At 38.6% G+C, this 6000-nt stretch overlaps 1 long non-coding RNA gene across 2 annotated transcripts; it reads left to right on the top strand.

Annotated features, from left to right (window-relative positions):
• The first annotated feature begins 1340 nt into the window (after positions 1-1340).
• Positions 1341-3431, top strand: LOC311264799. 2 transcript variants are annotated; one of them, XR_014623491.1, is made up of 5 exons: positions 1341-1433; positions 1573-1600; positions 1686-1746; positions 2055-2134; positions 2254-3431. It is a non-coding gene; the product is annotated as an uncharacterized lncRNA (long non-coding RNA). The 2 variants fall into 2 exon arrangements; XR_014623490.1 differs by having other exon boundaries at positions 2055-3431.
• Positions 3432-6000: the final 2569 nt, after the last annotated feature.

Consider the following 6000-nt stretch of genomic DNA (forward strand, 5'->3'; position numbering starts at 1 on the left):
ATAGATATATTTTTCTGTTGGTTTGTCAGCAGGATTACACAAAAAAAAAACTACTGAACAGATTACCACCAAACTTGGATGGAGGATGGGTCTTGGCCCAGAATAGACCCCAGTAACTTTCGTTGAGGAGCTGGATAAAGGGAAGGATCCAGGAATTTTTTTCTCACTTTCTTAAACATTGGGAGATGATGGTTAATTTATCAGGGATTAATGCATGGGTCTTGATGAAAAAAATTAAGGTGGCTGGTGTCTATGAGTTAAGCAGTTAATTCTTATTCAGATAATGTTTATACTGTTAATATGTTAGCCAGCTGTTACAGTAAGTGACAGCTAGGGGTAACATTGATTAAGTTATTAGTGGTGAAATGTCATGAAATTTGGCTGACGCTAAGTAACTTACATTTACTACTGTCAAAGATGAGCTATGCACAATCAACATAGAGAGGTGAAGGTATGTCACTCATAACTAGGTTGTTATACAAACATGAACTTTGGTGATACAAATCTGACAGGAATAACTGACTTCTAAGCTTGATAAATTCAAAAGGTTGACCTCAGTGTATTTTTATACATTTCATTAAAGGATGCATACATTAATGTTGTATAAATTGACATAATGTTTGTAATCTCAATACAACCTGAATATTTATTTAAGGGACATTAGATAAGATTAAACAAGTTCTCTTTAGCAATACTAGCAGCAGTTAAATGACGTGCAGTCAGCATTCTGCTGCTTGCTCTTGCAGTCGTGCTCGCACTCCTTGATTGTGAGCAAGCATTGACCAAAACAGTGATGTCACTGCACGAGATTGACCGGCATCATGTAGAAGAGTTACACTTTTTTACCGTTTGACAAAGGTTATATTTATTAGGAATTGTATTTATAAACTGTAACATTGTTATTAGCTTGTTGGCTAGCACAATATAACGTATGGTTATTTATGTTTAATTATGTTGAGTTACTCACTTCTTGCATGATACTGTACATTCATATAAGATGGCCGTTTTGGCTTGCTAACTTAATCAGTTTAATTAATGGCTGTTTCGTCTTTTTTTCAGCGTGAGCTTCAGCAGTGTCAGCACAGCTGAATTTGCTGCATGCTAAGGCTAACATTTAGTGAACTAGTACGACCGCATATTATAGCCTAATTATAGAGTTGCCACACTTCTTTATTGATGCAAGTTTCAATTACAACTCTCATTTAGCAGAATAGGTGCGCTAATGTTTCAGCGTATACCTAACACAATAGACTAATTGTCAACTAACTGTATGTGGGAGGGTAGAAGACGCATGTCACATGACAAGATCCAGTCATGTGACCACCCGCAGTCAGGAAGTGATAAAATTCAGCGGGCAGTTGTAGAGAGCCCTTTTGCTCTGGCGGAAGCGGCTGGGCATCTCGGCTCACACGGCGTGATAGCCAGATTTCACGGTAATGCAGGAGTTTGTGGTTGTGTCTGGCGTTGTTTTAATGCGGGTACATGTAGCGGGCTGTTTGCTGTTGTTTAACTTGTGTGGAAGCAACATCGCGATTTGAAAGCTTATATCTGTTTTATATTTGTGTCTTCCAGTCGAGGGGTGACCACGAGAGCGACTGTGGTAAGGTCCGGTAATTAATGTATTAAGTTATGTTTGTATTGTAATGTATGCCCAAGTCCTGATATTTATAATGTTCTCTTTTTAGAGAGTCTCATAAATTGGGACCTGCCCTCTGCCCAAGCAGAAAAATTGCCACGTGAACAAGGGTGCGTGAATTTATGGATGGCAAAGTAGGCTTATATGCTATTAATCTTTAGTGTTTTTATTAAGGATGGTGCCTGGAATGTGTACTAATAGATTTTATGTTTCCCTTTTTAAGGACCAGCCCAGCCACTGTTTTCTACAGTTAAATTTCATTTCTGTGTGTTCATTTATGGGTTTAGTTCCTGTGTAGGTGTTTTCTTAAAGCATAGGTGTAGGTTTGAGGCCAATTATTTTTGGTTATGAAATGTGTGTTATTTTCCTGGATGGTGATGTGAGAGTTAAATTTTTTGTCTCCCCTCTTTGTCTGCAGCGTGATTGTTCAAGGCCGGGTCCGCACCGACACACTGCTCCTGTCTGTGGTGGGCCTGCACTGGGTGACACATTGTAGTGGTGTGTATATATATTGCCTAGTGACACTGCATGATATCTTTTTAAAGTAATTAGATGTAGAGTTTGTAGTGCATGTTTGTGGTGCTAGACTTGTTGTCCCCTCTTTCTGTCTTCCACAGCCTCTACTTTCAGCTGGTGAACACGGCAGGCCTGACCTTTTGAGCATAAGGAGACATAGTCTGTCGCCATCCAGATTTTGTGTTTTATTTTGCCTCACTCCTATATTCTATTGCATTTTTTTAATAGACCGATCAGAGTGTAATAAAGTGACTATTTTCATACAGTACCCGTTTTCTTAAGTCGTTCCTGTTCTGGGGAAGTATGGGCTACACAACACGAAGAGAAACCTATTACTAGTCAAGGGTTCCTCCTGTCCTTTAATAGGAGGTGGCGTTGTCGAAATGTTTGAGTAATTTTCAGTGCCAGGCACTACATGTACTTACTTGGTCTCGAAGTTTGTTGAGACAAAGACCATCCTGAACTGACGTCAGTTCAGGATTGTAACAGCCTGAATTCACAAAACAATTCATCTCAGGTGGCTTTACAACCTGTGCAGGTAACGACAGAGTTACAGGTTCTGAAAAACATGCATTAACATAATCTATGTATTCATCATTTCTTGAGTAATAGTAGTTTACTATAAATATACTTACAATGTTTATTTTACTGTTACTGTCAATCAACATACATCAAATAGGGACTGTATCACAGTAAGACGTTTTATACACTGTCAGTTTTTATTTCAGGATTCCAGTTTTTGAAGATGCAACAGTTCTAAAAAGATGGCATATATGGAACTGTATTGGAGAGGGCATCGTGCATTTGGCTTGCCAGGCCTGGAACGACATTCTAGCTCTCAATGACAGTTATCGTTACAGTGCATACCGCCAGGTCACTGTCTGGCAACACAGAGCCGTAAACGGGTGGAGATACCAAGCTGCTGTGTCTGGTGGACAAGAGACAAACTCCCTGACCCCTTTGGCAATACCATTGGATATAAAGAGGCACAATTAAGGTGAAATCAATAACTTAGTTCCTGTGTGGCCTCATTACCTCAAGGGAAAAGTAAAAAATTCGTAGTGAAAGAAAAGAAACAGTATTGTATGTTGTGTGAAAATTTGTTCAAGTGTGAGTTCATTACCTACAAAGCTACCTTTTATTTATCTATTGTTGTAATGCAAGCTCCTTTATTTATGAAACTGAAATGCATGTTTTTTCAATGTCATATATTTTTACAAGTTTTACAGTATCTATATATATTTACTTGTTGTACTGTTGTAATAAACAAGTTTGTCAAAAGTTATTTATAATAAAGAACTCTCTAAGCCATACTCTGAGAAATTCTCTTGCTCCCATTGTCTAGAATTAGAACCTACACAAATGGGAAGTGAACCAGTAGGTAAATTCATTACATGACTATACATAAGTAGAAATCTATGAAATATAAGCATGTGTGTCATACTGGCAGAAAAAAGAAAATCAGGTGGATGAATTCAATGAAATGAAATTACAATGGCATATAACCCACAGAGAAGGAGACTGAGTAGAAGAGCCATTACGGGGCATGATTTGTAGCCCTGAAATCTATATCATTGCATGAACCATAATAAAACACTGTGGCTCCTTGTGATAGACCAGATAGGACTGTAGGCAGGTGGCTGACAAACCTGTCCTCTGTGGATTTATGCCTTGACCAGTTCAGCTGCTGGTGGGGGCACAACTCCAGAAAGAAGTCCAAGAGCCCATGGGTCATCTGTGACTTTTGGGAGTCCCCCTGCAGAGCTCAATCATTTACTCAAGATAATACGCTGCAGCTGAGGGATGTAGCTGTAGTCCTTGGCAACTTTTACTTTGTGGACACAGCAACGTTTCAACTTCTAGCTATACACTCTCTTTTGTCTGAAAGACAACAGGTTTAACATTAGCTGACAGTGACATTTTACTGTGTGGTAGAATCTCTCTCCACATGAATTAAAAACCAAAGCATTTGCATGTCAGTGGTGGCTCCTCCTAATTCCTCAGGCAAACAAACAGTAAAATATGTTTTCATAGATACGACTTGCAAAACTTCACCTTTCTGGTTGACATGCACTGGCCTGTGGTTGTGGTGATTACAGTCCAGTGCAGCGAGGAGGATCCTTGCTTCATACACTGGAAGAGAGAAGGCAAACTGCTTGCCAGCAAACATCAGAACATGGTTTTGAAAGGACTCCAGAGCTGATGTTGTCCTGTAGGGCAAAGAAAAAAATTCAACATTCATAAAAAAATAATAACTTCAGATAGATGCCTGTTGCACAACCCAGTCATATATGGACATCATATTGATAATAATGCTATAACATATCTATTTCCACATTCACCTAACGAAAATACTAAAAGCTTACACGTACTTTAGTAGACAAAATGGTGGTGTTCAGCTAGCGTCTGTTGATAATAATCTGTGAGAGTGACTCATATGCTGCAGAGCCAGATATCATGTAGTCTTTCTTGTGACTCGCCAAAGCCAGGGGTGGATGTTGACATCTGCCAAGGGCCCATTCATGCATGCCTGTGACATGGTGAAGCACCCCTTGCCACATACCCTAAAATAAAATGGTATTTTTAGTACAAATGTAGAAGTAGTAGAAGCAGTCCAGCAAGCAAGCTAAGGTTAGCAATCTAGCTGTAACATTGCTACACTGCAATCTGTACAGATTGTAAAGCCCTCTGAGGCAAACTGTGATTTGTGAATTTGGGCTATACAAATAAAATTTGATTTGATTTGATTTGCATTGATCTGGCATTGATTGCTTCATAACGTTAGCTGAAAAAGTAATTTTCAAACAATAAGCCAGCCAATTTTCCAGCCATGTCAGCCATTGGACAGTACATCGCTACGTTAGTTACTTTGCAGTTCGTCTGTGTTAGCAAGAAAGCTAACTTGGCTTCAATGTGGACCTTCAAAACATAGCTTTGTGTGCGCCTTTGCTGGCTAATGTTAGTTTACGGCTAGTGCACAGGAAAATAATCTGGCTGTATGGGCAAGATAAACACTGCATGAGTAACACAAATAAAAACAAATGGTCCTGTGGTCAAACTCGCATCACTTGTAGTGAACACACAATTAAACAACCACCACTGCTGATGAAAAATTTCTCTTATGTGACTCAGGGATGAATGTTCACTGTTACCTTGAGTAAACTTGTGGATTTCTCTGTTGGAAACATTTGGGATAATGTAAGTACACAACAACACAAAGGTCTAGTTGTTTTTACATATTTTAAAACAACATTTACAGATATTATATCTTTGATGTATTGAATATTAGTGTAAATGTCAATGTGTGAAAATGTAATTAATGAAAAAGTTTTTTTTTAATTAAAAGGATTTAAAATGAGTAAGTGGCTTCACTTAAATGTTTGATCAAAGTGACAATACAATTCCTTGATCTTGTTTTTTTTCAATAATTTTTTCAAGAAATGGAGTTTCTCCTCTGACATTTTCAGTGGCAAAAATATTCAGTGGGACAAACATCATGACAAAAGTTACAATGCACTGCAGCTGTTTTGAATAATCAATCAGCCTACCTGCTGCAACCATGCTGTCTGTTGTTACGTACTCTAGTGTCCATGTGAAGCTTTGTGTGCATAGATGGATTACCGCATGGGCAAAGTGGGCGTGTGCCCAGGGCCCTCAGAGTTGTTGTTTTTTTTGGTACAATTAAAAAAAATATTGGAATGAATGTGGTTTTGAAAATGTAGTATGATAATAAAATCATTTGAATGTTTTGGCCGGGAAAGAACCTGAGAGTGCCGTACAGCAGAGGGATGATGATGAAGACTCCTGGTGTGAAACTGTTACTGATCCTGCGCTGTGGGGAAATATAT

The sequence above is a fragment of the Pagrus pagrus genome (genome assembly GCF_965226575.1).
Source record: "Pagrus pagrus genome assembly, chromosome: 11".
NCBI lineage: Eukaryota > Metazoa > Chordata > Actinopteri > Spariformes > Sparidae > Pagrus > Pagrus pagrus.